The sequence below is a fragment of the Cnephaeus nilssonii genome, assembly GCF_951640355.1.
Source record: "Cnephaeus nilssonii genome assembly, chromosome: 16".
Taxonomy (NCBI): Eukaryota; Metazoa; Chordata; class Mammalia; order Chiroptera; family Vespertilionidae; genus Cnephaeus; species Cnephaeus nilssonii.
Genome location: NC_137087.1, coordinates 47052524 through 47068043, shown reverse-complemented (window position 1 = coordinate 47068043; position 15520 = coordinate 47052524).

Here is a 15520-nt window from a genome sequence, read left to right as displayed (position 1 = left end):
CTCTTCATGCCTCAGAACCAACAGGCAGAAAAGGGGAATGGGGTGACTGATCCAGGGAAGGTGACTGATCCAAAGGGAAGTTGGGTTGCTACTCCCCAGTGGGGCAAGAGAAATTGTGTCTGGAACTCTGGGGAATCACCGGGTCCCTCTGGCATGCTTTTGTCCAATAACCTCGGCCAATGCAAAAGGCAGCAATCTCAAGCTCCCACAGAATGAATGCTTGGGACGCCCGCCAGGTGAAGGACCCCACCCAGCAGGAGCCCACCGACAGCAGCAGGCCTTCCTGAACTTCTTTCCTTCATTTCTGAAGGGAAAGATCCAGCCACAGCAACCCTACCCAAATGCTCTTTTTTGTGTGCTTTAAATCGCAGAGACAATCTACTATACAGACTTTTAAGATTGAATCACAGACTCTCCAGATTGGCAGTCGCTTCAAAAATAATTCAGTTCACAGGCATCTAGAGGAGTCAGACGCACAGAGACAGAAAGCACGATGCTGGTTGCCAAGGGTGGGGGGAGGGGGAATGGGTTCTGCAAGATGAAGAGAGATCTGGAGATGGGTGGCACAACAACGTGAATGTACTTAATACCCCTGAACTTAAAAATTGTAAATTCTATCTTATGTGCTTTTTAAAACTGTGGTAAAATTACAATTTTAATTAATAATTTAAAAAAAAATAATTCACAATTTAAAAAAGTAGTTCAGTTAAACCATGACCACCACCAAAGTTCAACTCTCCTCTATAGCATCCTCTCTGAGAGGACTGGTCCATCATCACCAGTGGCACCCTCTCTGTGCTCTCAACCGGGTACACTGGGAGGGACACTGGAGGAGGGCAAGTCTGGGGCAGGAAGCAGGGGAAATAGGACATGGTTCTTGCCTCTGGAGCTGTGTGCTGGGGAAACAGTCGAGGCTCACAGTTTAAACACACACAGAGAATCTGGGCCCGTCCTCACCCCTCCCCTACTCTGGCCTTGGAGGAGCTTCCTAGGTCAGCTGGTCTGGCTGGGCTGGCCCAATGGGCAGCATTAGTTGGAGACTGGAGGATGAGAGGAAGGGAGAAGTCAGAGTACCCCCTTCCTTCTCTATCCGAGGACATATCTATGGCAACAGATGCTTCCCTAACTGGCACCTGCTCCCTTTGGAAATGCCGGTCCCATGACTCCAGTTTCTTCCAGGTGATACCCTTGCCCCCACTCCTGGGCTCTGGTAGCACCACCTCTTCCCTTTACCTGTCCAGCCTGGGAAAGACAACTACTTCCACTGTTGCTCATCTCTGGGATTCCTTGCCATCCCTTGCAGCTTGAGGCTTTTTCGTCACATTGCATTGAATATCCAGCATTGTACAAACTTCAGTGGTGCCTGCGTTTCTAGTCAGACCCTGTCTCTGATACCAGCTCCCCTGGTTATGTCAGAATCTCAGGCCTGGAAGGCAAAGCAGCTTTGGTCCATTGCTCTCCATGCAGCTCATCCATGGGCCCGTGGTCCAGAGGAGGGACCCCAGGCCCCAAGCAGCTAAGGAAGAAGCTCAAACAACTTGCAATTCCAGGGACTGGAACTGCTAGTCCGTGAGCTCCTCAGCTATGGCTCAGGCTCTCCCTCTGCTGGGGACATACCCTCCGCTCCAGATGTGGTTGAGAACCCAGTGGCCAGATGCACCCAGAGACCACTAAGAGCTGGAAGAAGCTGCCAATGACCTGGCAGCAGTGGGGGCCCTTGGTGGAGAGGGAGTCCGGAGCAGTTCTGGGCGGCCATGAGGGAAGCTGACCACCTCACTATTCCCCGATGGAGATGCGTAAACTCTTGCCAGGAGTCCAGGGGTTCTGCAGAGAAGCATGTGAGGGTCATTCCCTCCTAATCAGGAGTGATCTCGTTTCCAGACCTGCACTGTCCACAACGGGGGCCAATAGCCACATATGGCTTTTTCTCACGTCAATGTAAATTAATTAAAATTAAGTAAAGTTTAAAATCCAGTTCTTCTGTTGCACAAGCCACATTTGAAGTGTTCATGGCTAGTGGCTGCCGTGTTAGCACAGACAGAGAACATTTATCTATTGGGCAGCACTGCTGATAGATAGAGCTGTCTCTATAAGCAGAAAAAGAAATGAAACCTGCATAATACAAATTAACCAATTGCATTTAACAGCTAAACATTCTCCTGGCCAGGTGTGTAACCAAAGGAGGGTTGCATTGTTATGCAGAAGTGGCTTTTAGCTGGATTAGCTGGGGGTTCCCTTGGAATGGAAGAAGCAGAGAGATTGTTTTCTAATGCCTTCTCCGAAGATGCATAAATCGAGAGCGGATGGGATTAATGTGAGAATGCAAGCCCACCAGAGCAAGGAGCCTTCAGAAATGAAAGATATTTACTTAAATGGAAAAGAGAAAAACAACATGTTTTCTCTTTACTTGGTTCTCTAAAGAAGAAGAGAAACAAAAGAGCAACAGCAAAGAAATAGAAGGTGTTTAACTACTGCACAAGCTGAGTCTGAAGGCAACGCTGGCAGCGGGCGAATGAGAGGCTATTGAACCTGTCTGGTCTGACAAGAAAATTAAAGACAATGAGCATGGCATTGAGCCTGGAGACACAGACGTTCCTTTGCACGATACCTTCTCTCACTACAGCTCTTAGCTGGAAGGAAACAGCTCTATTTCCCGTCCATAGAAAATCTACATACTAACTGGGATGGGAGCGGAGGGAGGTGTGCAGGGTGCCAGAAGGATAAAAGGAAATCATTTGTTAACCCTTGGAAACTTGATCTTTTTATTACAGACCAAAAGGGGCCGAAGGGATACTGACCTGACCTGGAGAGAGAAGACTCTGTTCTCCAAGAAGGGGCTCTCCCTAGCAATTTCCTGGGCTCCACTCCTGACTGAGTCCATCTGGTATGAAGCCCAAGAATTTTCATTTTTAATAAGTTCTCGGATGATGTTGCTACTGCGGTGGGAGCTATTCTTTGCGAGCCACTCTCTAAAGTGAATTTTCAGACAAAGCAAACCAAATGAGGGTTATGTTCACTGTTGTCCACATGGGCCCATGTCTACATAAGCAGAATGGGATGCACTAATTGTGATTTTTTAATGTTACATTAAAATATTATTTCTCTTGCCCTGGCCGGTGTGGCTCAGTTGGTTGGGCATCATCCTATGCACCAGAAGGTTGCAGATTCAATTCCCAGTAAGGGCACCTGCCTGGGGTTTCTGACTCAATCCCTGGTAGGGGGCATGCAGGAGGCAGCCAATCAATGTATTGCTCTCTCGCTCGCTCTTGCTCTTGCTCTCTTCTCCTCCTTCTCCCTTCCTCTCTTTCTAAAAGTCAATGAAAAAAATCTTTAAAAATTATTTCTCTGGTTACTGAGGTTTTGGTGTCTCCCTGCTTAAATTTTGCACCCAAGGTGAGTGCCTGACTCACCTTACCCTAGTCCGGGCCCAGGCTCCAAGATTGCCATACGGATCCCCATTTTCTCCCTTCTGAGGCTCAGAGAGAGATGTGGCGTGGCATGCCCAAGATCACAGAGTAAGTGCAGAGACTCCAGCCAGGACTCTTGGAATCCCAAATTCAGCACTCTTTCCACTAGCCCGCAGTTCCCCAAATGAACACCCTCTGGGGTGCCTGCTTTCCACTGCTCAAGTGACTCCTTTGGGCAGGTCAGCAGAGGCTGCCCCCCCCCCAATCCGGGCCATCCCCCATGCATACAAGGAACTGCTGTGATCCCTGTCAGTCAACACCCCTAGTCCACACCAATGAGCCTTTTTGTGTGTGTGTCTTATAGGTGTCCAGCTGGGAACTGACAATTCACCTACTGAATAATAAAAAAACAACTCTGAACCAAGAAAAGGTAATTGCTAACATTCATTTAACATCTACCACATGCTGGGCACTCTACCTACATCATCTCATTCCACCTTTATATCAAATGGGGGTGAAGGGAAGATACTGCTAGCCTTCCCGTTTCACAATGAGAAACACATGTGACCTGCCTCCTGGGGCTGTACCCACCACCTCTACACAACACACCAGAGGAGAAAGGAAGGTCAGGGATTCAGCAGCTGCCCACTGCAACTGTATTGACTGCAAATACCGCACAAGGACATTTCCAATTTCTTCTTTCCGCCAAAGACTGATTGCACACCTACTATGTGTGGGCACCCAATAAGATTTAAAGATTCTTAGGCCTCAGTTCCAGCCCTCCAGGATTTAGAAAGAAAGAAAGAAAGAAAGAAAGAAAGAGAGAGAGAGAGAGAGAGAGAGAGAGAGAGAGAGAGAGAGAGAGAGAGAAAGAAAGAAAGAAAGAAAGAAAGAAAGAAAGAAAGAAAGAGAGAAAGAAAAGAAAAAGTGTAATGACACATTTTAGCAAGTAAGAAGATGCCAGAAGGTAATTGCTTTGCAAATTACTGTAAGTTATAAATGGATCAATGATTTTCTCCCAAGTTAGAATCAACTGTAATTAGCAATATGCAAATCCCACCCTGAGCCCTTTGCTGGCCACAATGAAGTGGGAGGCACCCTAAGCATCATTTACATTCTTTGGAGGAGGCCCTGGTGGATGCCCACCAAATGGGGTTTGCAGGCTGTGAACTGAAGGAAGGAGGAGAGGAGAGGAGAGGAGAGGAGAGGAGAGGAGAGGAGAGGAGAGGAGAGGAGAGGGGAGGAGAGGGGAGGGGAGGGGAGGAGAGGGGAGGGGAGGGGAGGGGAGGGGAGGGGAGGGGAGGGGAGGGGAGGGGAGGGGAGGGGAGGGGAGGGGAGGAGAGGGGAGGGGAGGAGAGGAGAGGGGAGGGGAGGGGAGGGGAGGGGAGGGGAGGAGAGGAGAGGAGAGGGGAGGAGAGGAGAGGAGAGTCCTGATAAAGTTGGAGGGTGCTCCTCGGAGTTCTCCTGCCCCTGCCTGAGTGGGGATAGCAAAGGAAGACCTGGATGGCATATGACTTCCCTTCCATACCATACAGCGGAGTTGGGAGAAGGGTGGGGACACTCAGGATTTAATTTCTAAATGAGACTGCTATGCTTATCACCTGAAGGAAGAAATTGGCCTGGGTGAGAGGAATGAGCACTGGACTAGGAGTCCAGAAGTGTGGTACTAGTCCCATCTCTGCACTGTTAGCCTTGAGGCCTTGAGCCAAGCACCTCACCTCCTAGGTATTCAGTTCTGAATTTGTACAAGGAGTGGATTGGACACAGTGCTCCTTAGGGTTCCCTCCATTCATTTATTCATTCACTACAAGCACTTCCCCTTCCTACTATGTGCCAGGCACTGCGCTAAGCACGAGAGACAGAAACCTAAATAAAACATGTTCCCACCATTAGTAGCTCTCAGTTTACCAAGAGCAAAGGTTGCATAACTAGGTCATCTTAAGGATGTACAATAAGCACCCCGTACACATGTAAACAGGTTCATCCCAAGGGAATTGGGAAGGCTTCTTAGAGGAGGTGACATTTCAGTTGGACCTCAAAGAATGATTCTGTACTTCATTTCCAAGCAATTCACTTGTCCCTCCATCTGGGGCCACTAAAGGTTTAAGGCAGTGCTTTGAGCTCTTATGAACATGTGAATCTTTGAGGAGCATCTTAAAATGCCCACTTCTGGGGCCCATATCACAAAGATACCGAGCAATCTGTCTGAGACTGAGACTGAGAACCTGCCTTTTCACAAGCTCGCCAGTGATTCTGGAGCAGTTGGCCTGTGGACCGCATTCTGAGAAAAAACTAGTTCAGTCCTCCTTGATTCTATCTGTATTATTACAAAAAGAAAAAGAAAACTCAAGGGCTGTTTGCAGACACTTAACATCTGAAAATAATTCTCTACATTTCCACATAGGGGACCTCCTCCCCAAGGAACAAACCAACAGCTGCTGCCACTACACTGGTGCCACCAAGAGGCTACAAAGTTTTTTGGTTTTTTGTTTTTGTTTTTTTTGTTTTTTTTCAGAAATGAAGACCATCCCCCCAACTCCCGTCCATGCCCTGTGAAGGGCCAATGGCTCAATTTGGTCTGTTCTTCAAAAGCACCCAGGAAGCAGTCCAGGAAGATGTCCCCAGTCTGTTCCTTCAATTCCTGACCAGCCCACCTAACATCGTCATCCCCACCTCATCAGTCTACCCATCATCTAGTCGAGCATATCTGGGATAGCCCTGTAAATGATGGTCCTGATCCATCATGCCTCCGGTACTTATGCCCTACTCGGTCTCATCCCATTGAATCTGGGCTGGGCTGATGCCTTGTTTTAACCACAGAATATGGTAGAGGTAACGCTGAGCCTTAAGAAGTCCCGGCAGCTTCTACTTTTGTGCTTACGGACACCTGGGCCCCCACCCCCACCCCCACCCCCGGACAGAGCACATAGAGAAGTCCCATGGAGAGGCAGAGGCTCTGAGACTACATGGAGAGAGAGAGAGAGAGAGAGAGAGAGAGAGAGAGAGAGAGAGAGAGAGAGAGAGAGAGAGAGAGATCCAGCTGACCTAGCTGATCCCATACACCTCCAACCTGCCAGCCAAATGTAGCCACACAGGCAACCATCAGCAAGATTAGCAAAAGACCCACCCTGCTGAGTTCAGCCCTGAGTGTTGAATTGTGAACAATTTAAACAGGTGTTGTTTTAAAACACTGAGTTTAGGAATGGCTGGCTGTACTATGCAGTAATAGATACCTGATACCATATCACTCCGTTTCACTTTGTAGCACCTGTCACAAATCAACACAAACATTTCTGTACACCTCTCTAGAAGGTAAGCTTCCAGGAGGGCAGAGGGCGTTTGCTCACTGAAGGCTCCCCACCTAGAGCCTTGCCTGGCAGCGGCAATAACCCAAATATTGGTTGAATGAATTCACCACCATTCGTCTAAACTCCAGGCTGGACCAGGAGAAAAATGTAAGACACTAACCTAGTGCCCAGCAGCCTCTCTGCCAGAGCCAGAGTCAAAAAAATCACGTTGATTTTCCATGAACAAACTTCACACTAATCAAAGCAAACTTTAAAGGATAAAGAGAAACAGCTATTGAGGGATTTTATGCTTGTTCAGAGTCGCCATAAACAGCTGGCTTACAAGCAGCAAGCACTGTGGTTCCCTGGGGTCATGGACGCAGCAGACGAAACCAAATGGCACTAACGCCAATCTGCGCACAGTCCCGGAGCCCACAGCCGGCCTTCTGTGCTCCCACTCCCCTCCACCCTGCCGGAGCACGCCCACCCGGAGTAATGACACTTCCCAGATTCTCAGCTGCCCCTCCTGCAGAGCACAGCCAGCTGCTGATGTCCAAGGACCCAACCGTCCCCTCTGGGGTGGGCAAGCTGGCTTCCTATGGGACAAAGGGGAACAGTGTGGAAAGATGCTTCTTGGCTGCTCTTTTTGCACAAATGGTCCCCGGACACCAAGCACTTTACTCCCATTTGCATGCTCTTCTGGCCCCTTTGTCTTTCTCCTCCATCTGTGTTTAAAAAGGCCAGCTGGACCTCTCTCCCTAGCTACTGGCGCAAGAAACACATGGAAGTGTGCAAGACTGCTATCCGCCAGGATCCCAGTGCCCCTACACAAGTTGGCACTGGGATTTTTGAGAAGACCTAGTCAACCCCCTTATCTTTTTTTCTTTTAAAATATAATTTTATGGATTTCAGCGAGGAAGAAAGGAAGAGAGAAATAGAAACATCAATGATGAGAGAGAATCGTTGATCAGCTGCCTCTTGCATGCCCACACTGGGGATCCAGCCTACAACCAGAACATGTGCCCTGGCCGGGAATCGAACTGTGACCTCCTGGTTCATAGGTCAACTCTCAAATACTGAGCCACACCGGCCGGGCAACCCTCTTATCTTTAACCTCTCCAGGTTTCCTTGTTTTTTCTTTATTGGGGAGTCTCTCAACACTTTGGTGAGAATTAAATTAGGAAAAGTATTTAAAGCAGTGGTTCTCACATGTTGCTGTGCATAAGAATCATTCAGAGGCCTTGTTAAAACACAGATTACTGAGTCTCACCCCAGAGTGTCAGTAGGTCGGGCACTGGGGCCCAAGAATTTGCATTTCTTACAAGCTCCTCATTGATACTGATGCCGCTGGTCCAGGGACCACACTTTGAGAACCACTGACTTAACATAGCCGAAATGTAAATATGAACATCTATATTCACACACGTACACACAAAGACCCAGGATTTTTCTGCAACTGTCCCAGTTTCTAGTCAATAGAAATACATAAATCATCTTAAACTGCCCTCACTACACAGCCCTCACTCAAGAGGCTGTTAAGAAAACAACTGAGCCTCAGAGAGGCTGTAAAGGAGGCAGAGAGGAAGACTAAACATGCCACAGGCTCAGAACTTGGTGGTCCTCACCAGTCCAGAAAGAAACCAGGGAGTGTCTGGGAAGAAGAGAAAGGCATCATGCGTCTTCTAAATCCATTGGCCAGGGAGCATTCAGTACTTCATTACTCGTCAGTCAAGGAGGACTTTTAGGTGGAGGCGGGCTTTTAGGGCTGTGGGAATTTTGGTGTACTAGGATCAAGGGAACACCCTCCTCGAGCTCTAAGATCCAGAGACTTGCCGTAACAGCATCACAGAAACTCAGGCTCCCAGACCTCACTCCAGACCTGTGGAATGAGAATCTATCAAGGGGAGGTTTAGGATGTTTCATTTAAACATGAGCCCAGGTCAGACTTATAGGCATTTGGAGAATTCTTTCCTAGGGTGTCTCGTGTCCCATTAAGGATGCAAGGAGCTGGGAGCAGAAGAAATGAATAGTTAATGTTTCATGGGTACAGAGTCTCAGTTTGGGAAAATTAAAAAGTTCTGGAGGTGGCCCGGCTGTTGAGTGTCGACCCAGGAACCAAAGGTCAGGGGTTTTTGCCAGGTTTCGGGCTTGATCTCCAGTAGGGGGCGTGCAAGAGGCAGACAATCGATGATGTTTCTCTCTCATCAGTGTTTCCATCTCTCTATCCCTCTCCTTTCCTCTCTTTCTAAAAATCAACTTTAAAAATATATTAAAAAATAAAAAGTTCTGGAGGTGGATGGTGCTAATGGTGTAGAACAATGTGAATGTACTTAATACCACAGAATTGTACACTTAAAATGGTAAGTATTCTGTTAAGTATATTTACCACAATAAAAAATAAAGCCCCGTCACGGAGATAGAAATGTACCAATGAGATAAGTGGTACCTAATTAATTACAAATTCTTTTGATAAAGTTGCCATAATGTATTGGACGGAGTGCAGAAAGACACAAGAAATAATGCTTGGCGGGACCCCTGCCCAGCTGAATGGGTGGTCTGATTCTAATACCAAATGCTTCTGAATGAAGCAAAAGCATCTTCAGGATGAATGGGAGGCAATGTTCCTGGTGAAAATCCAGCTCCCTTTGCTCCTCTTCCAGGATCTGCAGGAAATATTCTGATGGAGGTCTTGTCAAGCACTGCTCTCCACCCCACCCCACCCACCTCCCAGGAAGCAATGTGCCCTGCAGGTGCATGTGGCTGGAGAAGCCTTCTGTTGTAAATTTCCACATTTGCACTCTGCTACATGCCTCATCCCCCTGGGAACAGCACATCCGTTCCCCAGAACCTCAATGCCTGGCCAATGGAAAAAGCTGAAGTTCTAAACCTGCAAAGCCCAGGAAGCAAATGACCCCCCTAGAGGATCACAAATTCTAGGAGGCCCAGCCTGGAGAGTGAACTGTCAACCCCATCCACCATCTTTCTTCCAACACATATCTGTTTACAATGAAAGTATATGTCAAATCTGGGAAATGCTCTTATTTTGCCCAGGAATGAAAGAAGGATCATCTGCTAATGCTTTCCAAACTCCTCACGGGGATCTGTCACATCCCACTTTAATTTCCCCTCCTCAGCAAAACCGTGGCTGAATTCTCCAATCTCATTCCCCCTCTCTCTTCTAAATGCCTCCTGAACCAGAACCACGTGTTGGGCATTTAATTATGCAAAGCCTTGTGTCTTTCTCTGGCATACATAGCTTGAGAGCGTGCAAAGGGTTTCATAGCCAGAGACTTAGCTTCGAGGCTAGCTCTGCCACTCCCTGGCTGTATCACTTTGATTTTGAGCCTCAGAATCTACATCTATGCTTAGAATTTAAGAAATTCAGTGAAGGTAGAGAGAAAAAGCAGTAAGACAATGCCTGCAAGAGTGCCCAGCACTGTGCAGGCACCAAACAGCTGCTGCCTGAGCTTTCAGAGAGTGAGGAACGCTAGTCTTTTTCCCTTTCTCCCAGAGCCACGGCTGCCTATCAGTCTGGTGAATAGCTGTGAATGCCCAGAGATCCCAAGGTGGGGCTCAAACCTCATCTATTCTTTTAAAGCTCCCTCAGCCACTTCCCTATAGCAAACAGCACAGTACTGAGTTCTACAGATGTTCAAGAAGGACTTAATAAATAGATTGAGGTATGCAGAGTTGCGTGATCGATATAATTGACAAGAAGAGATTATTCCTTGCAGGCATCATCATGATTAGGCTCCATTATCATAGCGAAAGAAAACCCCACAGAATATTAGATAACTGCAGATGAGCATTACCTGAGCTGCCAAACACGTGGTCCTAAGGCCAAGGATCCCAACCATGTTTTTGTTAATTATTCACATTGGACATTAGCGTCTCTTCACGAACTGAGGCTCCTTATTAGGGAAATAAGCTTCTTCTCCAAGACACACTTTGTTTGCTGCAGCGGTAAAAAATAAAGGGTCATGGAAGAACTCGGGGAAGAAGAGCTGAAAAGCCCTCTGCGTATAAATAGATAGCTGGATGGTTGCTAAACTTGACCCTGGAGTCGTATAATTAGAGGACAGAGTGGGGGAAACCTCATTAACTACAGAAATCATTAGCAGAGAAAGACAGAAGAGGGAGGGCCAGGGTAGAGGTATTGAGCTGCCCAGGAAAGACGGCTCTGAAGGAGGCCGGGACTGCAGCTGGAGCCAACTCTGTGGGTCAGAGAGGGAGTTCGAGAGATTGGAAGAGCTGGTCAGCCCCCGCACCCACCTGGGCTTTCCATAGACTAAAACAAGAGGTTGGAAATGCCCAGGGCATGGAATTGGCCGTGACCTGTCTCCCAATGCCTATGCCCAGGGTAGCGTGGTCGCACTCCTGCCAGCACAGAGGTCTACAGAGGTGGCCCTGACTCGCTACACTCCATGCATGGATGTGAGGGTTCCTCTGTGACCTGGAGACTCAGAGTGAACCTAGGACCCAGACAAGCCCAACTAGCCCTACCTGATGCCGCTCCCCAGTTCCCTCATGGACTCTCCAAGCCCAGATCCTGCCTTTGACCCAAATAAAGTGAACCCTGACATCTGCCCCAAGACTTCATGAGCATAACACACCTCGCATCCCTTAAGCCCAGGGGGTAAACACACCCGCCTACATAGGAGCTCATATGTGCCTATATGACAAAGACCCACCAGAGAGCCCAGCATTGACAAGACAGGATCAAGGGCTCAGCCCTGCTTCTCCTCAGCAGATGCCATGTGAAAAAATGCTAGCCTGGCAGTGCCCTGAGGCTTCAGCCATCAGGCAAGGAAGGCTAATTAGTCAGTCTGACATCCAAGGGGGAAATGCTGACAAACCCAAGAAGCAGCAAGTGCCTGGGCCCCAGTGGGGCTGGAACCACAGAAACGCAGAGGGCAGCAGGTGGGGGCAGCGGAAGGGCAAACAGGTGTTCTCCAAAGAGCCCTTTCCCTGCCGACCTCTTCGGCCTTTATTCCAGAGATTATTTTTGAGCAACATTAATGAGGCCTTACCCAGTGCCAGGCACTGTGCTCACGCTTTCTCGGATGCTCATACCTTTGAAACGGAAGAGGGGTGGGTGTTGGTAATGGACAGCAGGTGCCAAAAGTCCCAGGCTTTGCAGGGTGTGCACACTACACCGTCATCCTGGAGCTGTGGGGGCAGAGAGCATCACCAGATATCAAAACAAGCCTGGGTATATTATGGGATATAATGCACGCTCTGCAAAATGTTTAAAATAGAGCCAAAAGCTCTTGGATTAGGGCTGCACTCCCAGACACACACACACACACACACACACATACACACACACGTGCACATACACACGGCACCTGGTCAGTATCATCTGGAATTAGGATGCATCAGTGGAAAAGCAGAATATAGTATACTAGAGGCCCAGTGCACGAAATTCATGCACTTGGGGGCGTCCCTCAGCCCGGCCTGCACCCTACTCAGTCTGGGACCCCTTGGGGGATGGGGAGCAGGCCTAAGCCGTCAGTCGGACATCCTTAGTGCTGCCATGGAGGCGGGAGAGGCTCCCGCCACCGCCACTGCACTCGTCAGCTGTGAGCCCAGCTTCTGGCTGAGCAGCGCTCCCCCTGTGGGAGTGCACTGACCACCAGGGGGCAGCTCCTGTATTGAGCATCTGCTCCCTGGTGGTCAGTGCACATCATACCAACTGGTCGTTCCACCGTTCGGTCGATTTGCATATTAGCCTTTTATTACATAGCATTTTATATATCCCAATAGCAACTGTAAGGGTTAAATTTCAGTATCTCTTTCTCGGGTGCAAATAATAATAGTGACTTAACGACTAGCTCGAGCTCACCAGCTCATGACTGAGCTAGAAGTGTAAACTGTGTCTGATCCACCTCCCGTTCAATAAGACAGCTGGGAGGGCCGAATTCCCTATTCAGACTAGAAGAGGATTGAATCCCCTCAGTATTCCCCCCAGGTTCCCCAGTGAGCTCTGAGAGTACCCTGACAGGTAGAAAGAGACAGCTGTCTAGAAAAAGACACTGGACAGGCCCAGAGAGCAATAGGTCACCCCTAATGTCCACCCAGCCACCAACAGAACATAAGAAAATCCTGAAACAAACAAAAATTGTCCCTTTCCCTAGCGATCAGGTGTGACGGACACTGGATTATACAGAGGAAAAAAAATCTCTTTTCATCTCACATAATGTACCTTTCTTTTGATGTGTTGTGACTCAGGACATCACAGAAGCAGACCAGTTGTGAAAAACTGATTTCAATTTCATAAATGTGTCCGCATACTTTCTGGAGCTTGGTGGAAACATTCAATTATAGCGATGTCCAAGTATTTCTGAAGGTTAAAATTCATAAAGCTTGGGTGAGCTTTATTTCATTGGCATATCTTTATTTCATTTCTTTCCTTGCACATCTCCCAAACAGAAAGAAATACTATAGGCAGGTCTGGAAAAGAAGAATATGTATTTTATACACACTTATACCAACTATAGGGGTTATTTCAGGGTCTCTTTATCAAATGAAAGGCTGCCCTGTGTTGGGGCAGGAACCAGGGTCCAGACTGCTCTCTGGAGGCCCCAGAGCTTTCCTGCCCAGATAGTCCTGTCCGGCAGGCACAGACTAGTCTATGGAGGTTATAGTCTAGCAAAGGAATAGTCTATGGAATTCACCCATTCACAGATAGTTACCCTACACAGACTAGTCTGCAGAGGTCAGAGTCTAGCAGAGGAACAGCCTATGGAATTCACCCATTCAATACATGGCTACCATGCCAGGCAACTGACCCAGGTACCAGGGATACAATAGTGAGCATGACAGTCAAACGTCTTCCCTCAAGGAGTGATGCTAATTCAGACTCTTCGGTGAATTGTTGGTCTATCTCTAGTACAAAGCAGGAGCCCCGCGGTGCTCGTATTCTTAACTCACTAAGTCATTTCACCTCCCCGGGCCTTAGTTTCCTCGCCTACACATGAAGGTGGTTTAACAGCCATCATAAGAGTCTGTGACAATTAACTAGTTTAAAATAGATGACATAGGAAGCACAGTCCAGGAGTGTGAGAATGACATGGGCTTGGGGGTCAGAGACCTGAGTTTGAGGATGTGACACTTAGGACAATGACTGGGACATATCAGCACTTCATAAGGATTTGTTTTTCTAATGTACAATGACACAAATAAGAAGATCTAGCACTGATTGCTCACCGAATGGTATTTCATAAGTGTTCAATATATGTATGTCAGTTACCATCCCTGCCTCCACCTCTTTCTGTCCCCAGGAACAGAAAACACTGAATGTTAGTGAATATGTAGGTCCAATCTCTGGCTTCACTACAAACCAAAGAAACAATTGATTTTGAACTTCCTCTGGGTTTGCAACAGTTGTCCCTGAGAAGAGCCGAATGGTGTTGCCTCTGAGTTACCCAGGCACGAGGCCAAGCAGAGGAGTTTTGTTAGCATTTGGTTTTGTTTCTCAGCCCCAGTAATCCAGATCATGGCCTTATTCCCCTCTGGGTGGGGCAGTGGAACTAGCTCTCCTTACATGATAAAAATAAACAAGTGAAGCAGGAGGGGGGGACGGATGCAGCAAACTGTGTCCTTGGGTTAAAAAAAAAAATCAGATCTGTGCTTTATTTCCAAATAGAAAGGGGACTGGCTCCACCAAGGGCAGTGTTAAATAAAAAGCCAGTCCTGAGAGCACACCTGGAGGTGGGAGGGGGAGCACGCTCACAACCCCGCCAACTGCCCTCCCTCTGACCCCCACACTGGCCTTCAGTGAGGAGGGGGCCCATTCTCACAAAGGAGCCGGTTGAGGATCTGTGGGAACAGATGTCTGATTTCCTCCCTGGTTCCCTAATGCTGCTTTCAGCTTAATTAACCAACTGTGCCACTTTCACACCTGGATGGGATCCGGAGAGCTGAGCAAACACCCACTGCGCCCCTCAATGGGTGGACCTCCAGGCTTTGTCTGAGCAACAAGAGCCTGCACCCAGACAAGGCTGCTCCTAGGAGTCTGGGCTGTAGCCTGCACCCTTGACCCACCGCAGGGGCAGGCCCCTAAGAAAGACCCTTGTTGTCCAGCTTCCATCTAGGCCCCCACTCGCCGTGGTCCTTGGGAGGGAAGAGCAGGATCTCAGAGACCAGACACCCTCTACAGCTCAAGTGTGTGCATTCCCTTACTCCTGACAGGAAGGCTAAAAGTGGGGGATGTTACTTTGTTACCTCTGAGGGAACTGAGGTGCAAAGGGATTCAATAATATGCCTAAAGTCACTCAACTAATGAGTAGTTTAATGATATTAAAATCCAGGCATTAGCCCGGCTGGTATGGCTCAGTGGTTGAGTGTCAACATATGAACTAGGAGGTCATGGGCTCGATCCCCAGTGGGGGACTTGCAGGAGGCAGCCGATCGATGATTCTCTCTCATCATTGATGTTTCTATCTATCTCTCCCTCTCCCTTCCTCTCTCTGAAATCAATTAAAAAATTTTTAATCCAAGCATTAAAATGGTATTAGAATCTGTGATCTTCCCCATGACACCAGATGCCTGATGAATGACCTCACCAGGGAGCAGAAATGGGTGAATATGTTTTAGATTTAAAGACAAAAATATGGATGCTGTTCACCCATCAATCCAGGAAGCCAGTGCAGCTCCCAGCTGCCCTAGAGAGAGCAACAGAGGAAGGGAACGTGGTTTCTGCCTGGCGAGGTTTACTGTTTAATAATAATGGCTGACATTGGTCAAGCACTTACCCAGCCCCCAACCCTACGTTATTATTTTCATTTTACAGATGATGAAAACTGATACCTGGAGAGGAACATG